Source organism: Danio aesculapii, chromosome 8 (genome assembly GCF_903798145.1).
Source record: "Danio aesculapii chromosome 8, fDanAes4.1, whole genome shotgun sequence".
Lineage (NCBI taxonomy): Eukaryota > Metazoa > Chordata > Actinopteri > Cypriniformes > Danionidae > Danio > Danio aesculapii.
In genome coordinates, this window is record NC_079442.1 from 21,343,779 (window position 1) to 21,357,713 (window position 13,935).

General features: G+C 37.7%; 1 protein-coding gene and 7 non-coding genes across 8 annotated transcripts in view; 7 read left to right on the top strand and 1 right to left on the bottom strand.

Annotated features, from left to right (window-relative positions):
- ncs1b (neuronal calcium sensor 1b) overlaps positions 1-13,935 on the bottom strand; it is a 117,098-nt gene that overhangs the window by 67,846 nt on the left and 35,317 nt on the right. The window lies entirely within an intron of this gene.
- On the top strand, positions 4,619-4,691 carry trnav-cac (transfer RNA valine (anticodon CAC)). The gene has a single exon. It is a non-coding gene; the product is annotated as a tRNA-Val (tRNA).
- trnav-uac (transfer RNA valine (anticodon UAC)) lies at positions 5,056-5,128 on the top strand. Its single transcript has one exon. It is a non-coding gene; the product is annotated as a tRNA-Val (tRNA).
- Positions 7,356-7,428, top strand: trnav-uac (transfer RNA valine (anticodon UAC)). Its single transcript has one exon. It is a non-coding gene; the product is annotated as a tRNA-Val (tRNA).
- trnav-cac (transfer RNA valine (anticodon CAC)) lies at positions 9,240-9,312 on the top strand. Its single transcript has one exon. It is a non-coding gene; the product is annotated as a tRNA-Val (tRNA).
- Positions 9,419-9,491, top strand: trnav-cac (transfer RNA valine (anticodon CAC)). Its single transcript has one exon. It is a non-coding gene; the product is annotated as a tRNA-Val (tRNA).
- trnav-cac (transfer RNA valine (anticodon CAC)) lies at positions 9,598-9,670 on the top strand. Its single transcript has one exon. It is a non-coding gene; the product is annotated as a tRNA-Val (tRNA).
- On the top strand, positions 9,777-9,849 carry trnav-cac (transfer RNA valine (anticodon CAC)). Its single transcript has one exon. It is a non-coding gene; the product is annotated as a tRNA-Val (tRNA).

The window sequence follows — 13,935 nt, forward strand, 5'->3', positions numbered from 1 at the left end:
AAACGTTTTAGTTAAGTGAAATAAAATAAAAACTACAGTGACTGAAAAACTGTCTGAAATAAAAGAATAATTAGCAAAAATATATTAATCACAATTAATTTGCAGTTATTCTGTGGAGGAAAATCTAACCTGTGACTGTTTAGAGAAATAACAGTAGATGGCCGTTTAGAGCCAAACACATCAGTCAAGTGCAAGATTATATACAAATATACAACTTTAATAATATAATACAAAAATATAATATAAAAGACACATATTTTCTACATAAACATAAATTTGTTTGCCAAAAGTGTAAAGTATGCATGTTTAACTACATATTGTATTTAATATGAGTAAAAATTGTCTGAACACTTCATATTTTTTTATTTATTACATTTATATGGTTTTGAAATCAGTGTTTGTTTAAGCAATCATTTTATTTTATAACTAAGGTTTGCACAAGAGTTTGTTTTAAATGTGCATACATTAAACTTTGCCTTGGTTTGCACTGGACATGTTCTGTTAAAAAAAAAACACAGACACAGGTACAAATTGTGCACTTTAACGGCTTTAATGGGATAAATTCCCATGAATTACCGCAACAAAACTGAATTACGGTGTTAATATAAGTATACAGAGCTTAAAATGTTGAAATCAAGCGCAATCTCACACTCTCCCTCGTGAAGCCAATACGGAAGTAACTGAAACTGCAATTCATCGACTCACCTTTGGGGGCTGGCTCCATAAACTCCAGATGTTCACTGACAGCAATGCTAAATTGGCCAATTTTACAGCTGATATAAACATGTTTACAGCCTGATACAAAAGATGGTTTTGGTGCATACAGCTAATATTACACTTCATGAAAACTCTGAGAGGAGTGAATTTTTTATAACGCATCTGTTTCGTTTTTATTTAGTTAGTTTTTTAAGGGTTGTGGCCTCTTGAGTGACAGCTCTTGGTGGACGTCATGTCACCTCAACTGATTACGACTGATTAGCCGCTGAGCTCGCCATATACATTATATTCTTGTTTTATTTTATGTGGCTTTAGACAGTCAATTGCCTTTTGTAATTATTTCCTACAATTATCAGATAATACGGCATACTGTGTGCACTTAATTGTGCTCACAAACCGTTCAAGTTGCCTCCATTTCCCAGGTGAGTGAAATTATATACTTATTTATATACCGTACGCATTTGCTCTATTCAAGATATTTTATCATTTAGAATTTTTTAGACATGTAAAGCACTCCAGAATCTGACAGATTGATAAGCTGTAGGTTATAAAACAGTCATCTGAAATGTTGTCATACAATGTTATGCCTGGATTTCATAAATAGCCATGGATTTACTTACACAGACTATATTCAAAGTATTTGGAAGTAATTTGCGTTTTCCTCCTTTAGAAAAACAACATAAGAACAATACTTAGATGCTCAATCTATTACAACAGTGTTTTTTCATTCTTTCATTAATATTCTTTTCAATTTAATCCCTTTATTAATCTGGAGGATGCCATAGCGGACTGAACCGCCAATTTATTCAGCATATGTTTTACACGGTGGATGCCCTTCCAGCTGCAACCCATCACTGAGAAACATCCATACACACTCATTCATACACATACACTATGGTCAATTTTAGCTTACCCATTTTACATACAGAGCATGTGTTTGGACTTGTGGGGGAAACCGGAGCACCCAGAGGAACCCACGTGAACACGGGGAGAACATGCAAGCTCCACACAGAAATGACAACTGACCTAGCTGGGACTCAAACCAGTGACCTTTTTGCTGTGAGGCGACATCGCTACCCACTGCGCCACCGTGTAGCCCGACAACAGTGTTTTCAAAAGTCTAAACACTTTATTGATATAGTACACAACCAAGCACATGTGGTCAGAAAACAAACGAGTCACAAGTAATGAAGTATTAAGCGTTTCTCCAAAGGAAAAGCCTGTCTAAGCAAAATGCTAGCAGGGGTCTGTAGCTCCGCCTCTTTGGCCTTGTTTGGTATACCCTGCTCTTTGCAATGTTACGCGAACAAAATGGCTACAGTTAGCCACGCCTAAAAAAACCTATGGGTGATGTCACGGATACTATGTCCATATCTTTTACAGTCTATGGTTGAAATTAAAATATAAATCTTAAACTACATATTGCTCAACGCTACTTTTAATAGGAGGAATTTTCTTTCCAATATTATGCATAAAGCAGATCTAGTGCATAAGTGCTTAGAAGTGCATAAGTACATAGTGCATGAGTGCATAGTGTATAGTGTGCCATTTGAGACACAGCAATTGCCTTGTTCATTTATTCTTTCCTAATTGTGTCCATGTGTGCTTTGTTTGTCATTTTGGGTAGCTTTTCTGTGTCTGAAGGAAAAGACAACTGCTTCAAAAGACCTTACATGAACACATACACACACACATGCATACATAATTGGCTAAATATCTGATGAAAATGGCACACTAAACCTAAAGTGTACTTCATTTTTTATGTGCATGCTAGCTAGGGTATCTCAGAATGATCTCATGAAGAAACCTATTTTATGTATTGTCAGATAAGGATTTTTTAAAGAAGGTGTGAACCCCAAATCAAACCCCTAAACTTATCCTTCATTGAGGGATGAGCAAATCATACAACATGTATGAAGGAGATCATACAAATTAATATGAGTTAGTAATTTATTCAAAAAGTAATGAATTACTATAAAATTCCGTTTGTAGAATTGAATGTGGCATTCTGCTGTGGCAACCCTGGATTAATAAAGGGACTAAGCCGAAAAGAAAATGAATGAACTTCACAAAGGGGCAACAGTTAAGGGGTAATTGGAATAAGGCATAATAATATTTTAAAACAAAACAAAAATTTTGACTTTTCTGTAGAAAATGCATTTTGATTTAAGAATTTTTACATATTTGGACTATTGACTTGACTCTTCAATGCAGAAGTGTGGTCATTTTTGTGATTTTTTTAGAACTTCCGATTCAGCTGCCTATGGGAAAAATGACTAGGAATAAAAAACGGCAAAAAACAGTCAAACTACTTGCTCTACAAACAAGTGTGTTCATGACAATATAGACATATAATAACATATAATAAGAAAATATCAGTTTGCAACATCAAGCAGCATAACAAGCTGTTTTTGACATCTAAAATGAGCAAAAGTATATGAGACTGGAAGTCTCAAGCCAAAGAGATTCAAATGACTGCGCCCGCTCATATGTGAAGAATAAGGTCAATAGACATGACAAAAAAAAAACTCTAAGCAAGAAAAATTTGTTTGTGATATAGGCTATTAATTACATGTAGTACATCCTACTGCACTGTTAACATACAGTATATATTAGTATATAGTATATAGAGTTAGTATTTATTCTATTATAAGCATTTTAAGTATGCAATAAGAAAATAACATTGAAACATTAACCTTTACAAACAAACATACTAATAAAATAACAGCTGTAGTCTATAAGTTTTTAAATAAACAATGCAACTATTTTTTAAATAATGATTGTAATACATAATAATTAAATAATGAATGTATCAATGAAACTATCAATAAATGACTTAATCTAAATGTGTCAAAAAAGTTATATTTTTTAGCAAAATTCCTTGAAAACAAAACATTTATTATAATTATATAATTATATAATTTCCTACATTTATATTTCTACATTTAATATTAATCAATATCCCATTTCACATTTTATTATTGTTTAATAATCTGTTTTCATTATTCATTACTATTTACATATTGTACAATATTTATACTTATATATTTACATTTTCTGTTTGATCATGTTAGTTAAAACAGCAAACACCATATGCAAAGTTTGTGTTAAGATGGTTTAGACAGTAATTATTTGTTGTACAAAACAAAACTTTTTTTTTTTTTGATTACCCGACAATTCAGTAAACATACCTTTCCTATCATCAACTCTTGGCTTTTTAAACTCCCCATCACAGAAATTATGAAACAGCGCCAAAAGTGGCCAAAAGTATGTTGCATTGGTAGTGTTAAGCACTACCATAGAGAATGAATGGAAAAAAAAAGTGAGGAATAGGAATAGGAAGACGATTCCACCAGCGTAGAACTTTGAGTGAAAACATTTTGGAGTGTGACTTATAGCCTCTCTGCGATGGCACCACAAGTTGGTGCTCACACCCTGACCGGAGGCTCCTGTGGTTACCACGATTGCTTTACAAGCTGAAGGTCTCCTGTTAGAAACTGGGTGGAAACATGCAGATTTGCTTTTATACAAATTTTGAATTGGCTTTCTGCTCACTGCATGGTTCATGCTACAAAGTCCTTGCTCCGAGCTAGGCAAATGGCATGTATGCTAAAACCTGCAGGAAGTTTGTCACACTGACTATGTTCTGTCCGTTTGATTGAAAAAAGTGTGCACATTGTGTAGTCATTACAGGCCAAACTTCCCTGCTGACAGCACTTGAGTGGTTTCTGTAGTATAGTGGTCATCACATTCGCCTCAAAGCAACAGGTCCTTGGCTTGAAACAGAGCAGAAACACCACCCTCCTTTTGGCGACACAAGAATAGCAGCAAGTGCTTTCTTTTTAACGATTGTCAACAGGCACCCAATCAAAAAGAGTACCTGCTCCCTGTACTCCAGTAGGTTTCTGTAGTGTAGTGGTTATCACGTTCGCCTCACACGCGAAAGGTCCTTGGTTCGAAACTGAGCAGAAACAGCACTCTTCCTTTGGCGACACAAGAATAGCAGCAAGTGCTTTCTCTTTAACGATTGTCAACAGGCACCCAAACAAAAAGAGTTACCACGTGGTTACCACGATTGCTTTACAAGCTGAAGGTCTCCTGTTAGAAACTGGGTGGAAACCTGCAGATTTCCTTTTATACACATTTTGAATTGGCTTTCTGCTCACTGGTAGTGTAGTGGTTCACGTTCGCCTCACACGCGAAAGGTCTTTGGTTCGAAATCGAGCAGAAACAGCACTCTCCTTTTGGCGACACAAGAATAGCAGCAAGTGCGTTCTCTTTAACAATTGTCAACAGGCACCCAGACAAAAAGAGTATCTGCTTCTTGTTATCCAGCAGGTTTCTGTAGTGTTGTGGTTATCACGTTCGCCTTACATGCGAAAGGTCTCCAGTTCGAAACTGGGCGGAAACAACCTCTACCTTTTATGACAATTGTCAAATCTGGCTTCTGTTGAGTGCTGAAGTTCACTGAAATCATCCTTTCTGCAAAGCGGTGTGAGGCAAATTTTGAATTTAACTCAGTGTTTACTTGCACTTGTGGTGTCACAAGCTTGCATAGAATCTGTTTTTTTTTAGCTTTGTGTTGTGCATGAGCAGGTGGCCAGTGCATTTGCTGGCCCTTTGCGATGCAGACGGTACAAGGCAGTTCTATAAACAAGACTATAAAAACTTAAAGCAGCACTGTCATATTGGTTTCCGTACTGTAGTGGTTATCATGTCTGCTTAAGACGCGAAAGGTCCCCTGTTAAAGACTGGGCAGAAACATACATTTAGTGGACACTTTTGTCCAAAGCGACTTCCAATAGAGGAGGTATTCAGTGATTCAACAAGACGAGGCAATGCATAGAAATGCTATTTATTCCAAGTAACTTGTTTGTGCTCAGAGAATTTAGAGCTGGAGTAGGACTATTGTTTTCTTTATAGTGAGGGATATTCACCAGGCTTCAGGTGTACTCGGAAGAGATGGGTTTTAGCTGTCGTTTGTAGGATACCAGTGTCTCCGTAATCCAAGTGGGAACAGGAAGAAGATTCCACCAGCCTGGACCATTGAGTGAAAACATTTTGGAGTGTGACTTATAGCCTCTCTGCGATGGCACCACAAGTTGGTGCTCACACCCTGACCGGAGGCTCCTGTGGTTACCACGATTGCTTTACAAGCTGAAGGTCTCCTGTTAAAAACTGGGTGGAAACATGCAGATTTGCTTTTATACACATTTTGAATTGGCTTTCTGCTCACTGCATGGTTCTCGCTACAAAGTCCTTGCTCCGAGCTAGGCAAATGGCATGTATGCTAAAACCTGCAGGGAGCTTGTCAAACTGACTATGTTCTGTCCGTTTGATTGAAAAAAGTGTGCACATTGTGTAGTCATTACAGGCCAAACTTCCCTGCTGACAGCATTTGAGTGGTTTCTGTAGTATAGTGGTCATCACATTCGCCTCAAAGTAACAGGTTCTTGGTTCGAAACAGAGCAGAAACAGCACTCTCCTTTTGGCGACACAAGAATAGCAGCAAGTGCTTTCTTTTTAACGATTGTCAACAGGCACCCAAACAAAAAGAGTATCGGTTTTTCTGTTCTTCAGTAGGTTTCTGTAGAAAGAGCCCTTTCGAAAGGGCTCCAGTTCGAAACTGGGCGGAAACAACCTCTATCTTTTATGACAATTGTCAAATCTGGCTTCTGTTGAGTGCTGAAGTTCACTGAAATCATCCTTTCTGCAAAGCAGTGTGAGGCAAATTTTGAATTTAACTCAGTGTTTACTTGCACTTGTGGTGTCACAAGCTTGCATAGAATCTGTTTTTTTTAGCTTTGTGTTGTGCATGAGCAGGTGGCCAGTGCATTTGCTGGCCCTTTGCGATGCAGACGGTACAAGGCAGTTCTATAAAAAAGACTATAAAAACTTAAAGCAGCACTGTCATATTGGTTTCCGTACTGTAGTGGTTATCATGTCTGCTTAAGACGCGAAACGTCCCCTGTTAAAAACTGGGCAGAAACATACATTTAGCGGACACTTTTGTCCAAAGCGACTTCCAATAGAGGAGGTATTCAGTGATTCAACAAGACGAGGCAATGCATAAGAGAAGTGCTACTTATTCCAAGTAACTTGTTTGTGCTCAGAGAATTTAGAGCTGGAGTAGGACTTTTATTTTCTTTATAGTGAGGGATATTCACCAGGCTTCAGGTGTACTCGGAAGAGATGGGTTTTAGCTGTCGTTTGTAGGGTACCAGTGTCTCCGTAATCCAAGTGGGAACAGGAAGAAGATTCCACCAGCCTGGACCATTGAGTGAAAACATTTTGGAGTGTGACTTATAGCCTCTCTGCGATGGCATCACAAGTTGGTGCTTACACCCTGACCGGAGGCTCCTGTGGTTACCACGATTGCTTTACAAGCTGAAAGTCTCCTGTTAGAAACTGGGTGGAAACATGCAGATTTGCTTTTATACATATTTTGAGTTGGCTTTCTGCTCACTGGTAGTGTAGTGGTTCACGTTCGCCTCACACGCGAAAGGTTTTCGGTTCGAAACCGAGCAGAAACAGCACTCTCCTTTTGGCGACACAAGAATAGCAGCAAGTGCGTTCTCTTTAACAATTGTCAACAGGCACCCAGACAAAAAGATGATCTGCTTCTGGTAATCCAGTAGGTTTCTGTAGTGTAGTGGTTATCACGTTCGCCCTACACGCAAAAGGTCTCTAGTTCGAATCTGGGTGGAAACAATCTCTACCTTTTATGACAATTGTCAAATCTGGCTTCTGTTGAGTGCTGAAGTTTACTGAAATCATCCTTTCTGCAAAGCGGTGTGAGGCAAATTTTGAATTTAACTCAGTGTTTACTTGCACTTGTGGTGTCACAAGCTTGCATAGAATCTGTTTTTTTTAGCTTTGTGTTGTGCATGAGCAGGTGGCCAGTGCATTTGCTGGCTCTTTGTGATGCAGACGGTACAAAACAGTTCTATAAAAAAGACTATAAAAACTTAAAGCAGCACTGTCATATTGGTTTCCGTACTGTAGTGGTTATCATGTCTGCTTAAGACGCGAAACAACCCCTGTTAAAAACTGGGCAGAAATATACATTTAGTGGACACTTTTTTCCAAAGCGACTTCCAATAGAGGAGGTATTCAGTGATTCAACAAGACGAGGCAATGCATAGGAGAAGTGCTATTTATTCCAAGTATCTTGTTTGTGCTCAGAGAATTTAGAGCTGGAGAAGGACTTTTGTTTTCTTTATAGTGAGGGATATTCACCAGGCTTCAGGTGTACTCGGAAGAGATGGGTTTTAGCTGTCATTTGTAGGATACCAGTGTCTCCGTAATCCAAGTGGGAACAGGAAGAAGATTCCACAAGCCTGGACCATTGAGTGAAAACATTTTGAAGTGTGACTTATAGCCTCTCTGCGATGGCACCACAAGTTGGTGCTCACACCCTGACCGGAGGCTCCTGTGGTTACCACGATTGCTTTACAAGCTGAAGGTCTCCTGTTAGAAACTATGTGGAAACATGCAGATTTGCTTTTATACACATTTTGAATTGGCTTTTGTGCTCACTGCATGGTTCACGCTACCAAGTCCTTGCTTCGAGCTAGGCAACTGGCATGTATGCTAAAACCTGCAGGGAGCTTGTCACACTGACTATGTTCTATCAGTTGGATTAAAAAAAGTGTGCACAATGTGTAGTCATTACAGGCTAACTTCCCTGCTGGCAGCACTTGAGTGGTTTCTGTAGTGTAGTGGTTATCCTGTTTACCTTACATGCGAAAGGTCTCCAGTTCGAAACTGGGTGGAAACAACCTCTTCCTTTTATGACAATTGTCAAATCTGGCTTCTGTTGAGTGCTGAAGTTCACTGAAATCATCCTTTCTGCAAAGCGGTGTGAGGCAAATTTTGAATTTAACTCAGTGTTTACTTGCACTTGTGGTGTCACAAGCTTGCATAGAATCAATTTTTTTTAGTTCCAAGTGGAAACAGGAAAAAGATTCCACCAGCCTGGACCATTGAGTGAAAACATTTTGGAGTGTGACTTATAGCCTTTCTGCGATGGCACCACAAGTTGGTGCTCACACCCTGACCAGAGGCTCTTGTGGTTACCATGATTGCTTTACAAGCTGAAGGTCTCCTGTTAAAAACTGGGTGGAAACATGCAGATTTGCTTTTATACACATTTTGAATTGGCTTTCTGCTCACTGCATGGTTCTCGCTACAAAGTCCTTGCTCCGAGCTAGGCAAATGGCATGTATGCTAAAACCTGCAGGGAGCTTGTCACACTGACTATGTTCTGTCCGTTTCATTGAAAAAAGTGTGCACATTGTGTAGTCATTACAGGCCAAACTTCCCTGCTGACAGCATTTGAGTGGTTTCTGTAGTATAGTGGTCATCACATTCGCTTCAAAGTAACAGGTCCTTGGTTCGAAACCGAGCAGAAACAGCACTCTCCTTTTGGCGACACAAGAATAGCAGCAAGTGCTTTCTTTTTAACGATTGTCAACAGGCACCCAATCCAAAAGAGTACCAGCTCCTGTCTACTCCAGTAGGTTTCTGTAGTGTAGTGGTTATCACGTTCGCCTCACACGCGAAAGGTCCTCGGTTCGAAACTGAGCAGAAACAGCACTCTTCTTTTGGCGACACAAGAATAGCAGCAAGTGCTTTCCCTTTAACGATTGTCAACAGGCACCCAAACAAAAAGAGTACCTGCTTCTGTGTACTCCAGTAGGTTTCTGTTGTGTAGTGGTTATCACGTTCGCCTCACACCCGAAAGGTCCTCGGTTCGAAACCGAGCAGAAACAGCACTCTTCTTTTGGCGACACAAGAATAGCAGCAAGTGCTTTCCCTTTAACGATTGTCAACAGGCACCCAAACAAAAAGAGTATCTGCTTTTCTGTTCTACAGTAGGTTTCTGTAGTGTAGTGGTTATCACGTTCGCCTCACACGCGAAAGGTCCTCGGTTGGAAACCGAGCAGAAACAGCACTCTTCTTTTGGCGACACAAGAACAGCAACAAGTGCTTTCTCTTTAACGATTGTCAACAGGCACACAATCAAAAAGAGTACCTGCTCCTGTGTACTCCAGTAGGTTACTGTAGTGTAGTGGTTATCACGTTTGCCTCACACGCGAAAGGTCCTCGGTTCGAAACCGAGCAGAAACAGCACTCTTCTTTTGGCGACACAAGAATAGCAGCAAGCGCTTTCCCTTTAACGCTTACGGCCATACCACCCTGGGAACACTAGAGGACACTAGTGAGCAATACAGGAAGTGATCGGCTGCAGTTTGGAGAGAAAGGCTCTCCTCCATTTTAGATTTTTTGTTTTGTGTTTGTTTTTGTGGACTGAGTTAGAGTTTGATTTTGTGTTTTTGTTTTTTAAACCACCTGACAGCAGCATCCCGCTGACTGGAGGGTGGTTTGTTGTTTTTGTTTTTTTTGCACTTTCCTGGGCATAAAATGGACGGATTTTTGGTAAACGAAACTGGACTGGATGCAGAGACTCTCATGGCAAACGAAACTGGACTGGACGGAGGAACAAGAATGGTTAACGACAATGGACTGGACAACAAACAACGAGCTGGACAAAGGAAAAACCAACTTGGTGGAAGAAAGTATTTAAAAGAAGCAACAGTAATAGTGAACACAGAAGAAGTCAATGAGGTAAGAGCTGTGGACATCATTAAAGCAGTGACAGAGAAGTGTGGTCAAGGGAAAATTCTGGCTTTGAGACCAAGGCAAGGAAAGGAGTTTGAACTTACTATGGAGAAGGAAGAAACATGTGAGGAATTGCTTGATGGACTGTTGATTAAGGGAGTGAACTGTGAAATCAAAAAGCTGCAAAACAGGGATTATGTTGTTTCTTTCATGCACCTGCCCGTCTATCTTGATGATAGAGAAATTTTAGAAAAATTAGAAGGATGGGGAGTTTATCCCATATCAAAAATAAAAAGAAGGGTTTACACTGGCACTGACATTGAGGACGGAACAAGGTTCCTAAAAGTGAGATTCCCTAAGGAGGTGGCATCATTGCCATACAGCACAAAGCTGGAAACAGCAGAAGGGCCGCAGTACTTCAGGGTAATGCACAGCCATCAAGTGAAGACCTGTAGGCTGTGCATGAGCCCTGAACACTTGTTAATGGATTGCCCAGATTTTAAGTGCTACAAATGTGAAGAAAGGGGACACTTTGCAAGGAATTGTAATACTGTCAAATGCCCAGAATGTAAATTTTTTTTAAACAAGTGTGAATGTTGGATGGAAGGAGAGGAAGGAGGGGGAGCAGAACAAGTAGATGGACAGGTGCATGAAATAAACAATAAAGGAGAAGAATCAACAACAAAGGTAATGGAGGAGGAAACAAACATTATAAGGGAAGAAGAAGAAGAAGAAAAACAGACATCAGAACAAGAACAGTGGACACAAATGGAAATAACTGACAGTTTTAAAAACTTTTTAAATATGGTGGAAAACGATGAACAAAGTAAGACTGATCAAGCTGAAGGAATGGAAAGTGATGAAGAACAAAGGACAGATTATGTAGAGAAGAACAAAATGGAAAGAGGACTAATAAGAAGAACAACAATAAAGGTAAAACCAAATTTGGACAGTGCAAGAAAAAAGATGATGACAAAGGTGCGAGTAAAAAACGTTAATAGGTATGAAGGATTAAGAGGGCTGGAAGAAGATGATGAGAAATAATGTTTTTTAACCATTTTATTTATTTTAACATGATTTTAATGTGTGTTTCTTTTTATGGAAGGGGCTGTTGGTTAAGTGAAAAAAAAATGGGTATGCAGAGGTAGAGGAGGAGACTAAAAATAATGGTTGGTTTTAATATTTTAATATCTTTTATCATGTTTTTTAACATTTTATCGTGGAATGCAAGAGGTTTATTGAATGTGGAGAAATTTGAAAAAATGTTGGTGTTATGTAAAGAAGCTGATGTGATTGTTTTGCAAGAAACAAATTGGAAAAATGAAAGTGTTAAAATGGTTCAAAGCAAATGGGATGGTTAAATATATTTTAACAATAGAGAGGATAAACTGGGTAGTGGAGTAGCGATTTTAATAAAAAGAGGTACATATGAAAAAGAAAAAGTCATATTTGAGGATGGAGTTGGGAAAAGCATGGCGATGAAATTAGAAAAAGGAGAAGATCATTTCATCATTTATAATATTCATGCACCCAATGAAGAAAATGAAAAAGTGAACTTCTTTAAAAACGTTAGTATAAATGTAAAAAAATGGCAGAATGTTATTGTAATTGGAGATTTTAATACTGTTTTTACAGAATTAGATCTGGGGAGTAAGATGGTATATAGAAAAGACAAGGGGAGAGAGGAGCTACTGAAAATGATGACAGAATGCAATTTAATAGATGTGTGGAGAGAGAAAAACAAGACAAAGAGGGAATTTTCAAGAATGCAACTGGTTTTAGATGAGCTGAAGTTAAGTAGGATTGATTATATGTTATGTAATGTAGAAATGAAGGATTTTATCAAAAGTTTATTTTACAAAAAAGTCAGTTTTAGTGATCATTCGTTTTTGTGTGAAATTAGATTGTGCAAAAGTTGAAAGGGGATTAGGTGTATGGATTTTGAACGCAACAATTTTAAAACATGAGACATACAAAGAAAAAATTATACAAATAATTGCAAACAGTAAATTGGACAGAATGTATAGAGAAGATAAAAGAATATGGTGGGACAATATGAAGTTAGACATGAAAAAATGTTCAATAAAATATTGTAAAATTGTAAAAAGAGTTAAAAATAATAAAGAAATGAAAATAAGAAAGGAATTAGAAGAGGAAATAAAAAGACTGCAAACAGATCAAAATGAAGATATTGGGAAAATAATATATTTACAAGAACAACTAAAAGAGATGGAAAATGAAAAATACAGAGGGGCTATAATTAGAAGCAAAGCAAAATACACTGTTGAAGGAGATCGAAGTACAAAATTCTTCTTTAACTTAGAAAAGAATAGACAGAAAGCAGACTTATTGAAAGAGGTAATGAATAAAAATGGAGAATTAAAACAAGGAACTGAGGAAATTTTAATAGCTGTTAAAAATTTCTATGAAGATATGTTTAAGAGTCAAGGAACTACAAGGGACGATCAACTGTTTCTCTTAAATCAAATAAAACTAAAAGTTTCAGATGAAGATAAAGTTATTTGTGATGCAGGGATAACAGAAGTAGAAATTGATGAAGCAATAAGACAGTTAACTACGGAGAGAAGTCCAGGCATAGATGGGTTAACAAAGGAGTTTTATAAGAATTTTAGAGAAATGATAGTACCTGTTTTAAAAGAAGTATATGATGAGTTTTTTAAAAAAGAAGAATTAAGTGAAAGAATGAAGATAGGAATGATTAAAATGATATACAAAAGAAGAGGAAGTCCTTTAGATCTGAAGAATTATAGGCCCTTAACAATGTTAAATACAGATTTTAAAATTTTAGCAAAGGTTTTAGCAAACAGATTAAGGAAAGTTTTACCTAAAATTATTAGCACCACACAGGCATATGGAGTCAAGGGGAAGGACATATTAGACACAGTTCAAAATATAAGAGATACATTATTGTATATGAAGGAGAAAAATATGAATGGATATTTAATTAGTTTGGATTTAGAGAAAGCATTGATAGAGTGGAACATGACTATTTGTTCGAAGTGATTAAAAACTTTGGATTTGGGGAGAATTTTAGGAAATGGATCAACATTTTTTATTATAATATTTTAACATGTATTAAATGCAATGGTTTTTTAACGGAATGTTTTCAACCAACAAGGTCTATAAGACAAGGATGTCCACTATCTGCACTACTGTATACATTAGTAGCTGAACCATTGGGACTAGCAATGAAAGCAGTCAATGGAATAAAAGGAATACAAATAGAAGAAAGAACTAAACAAGAGCCAGTTTACCAGTATGCAGATGACACAACCTTGTTGGTTGAAGACATTCAAAGTGTAACAAAGGCAATGGGGATTTTAAATAGGTATTGTTAGGGGACGGGAGCTAAGATTAATGTTGAAAAGAGTGTGTGTATGAGGATTGGAAGGGCAGATGTTTTACCTCAGCACATACATTTTAAGGAAGAGTATGAACATATCAAGATTTTAGGCATTTGGGTTGGTTTGGATTTTAATAAAGCGGATCATTTTAATTGGGAGGGAGTTTTAAAAGGGGTTGAAATTAGATTGAGATATTGGAAATTGAGAAACCTGACATTGAAGGGAAAGG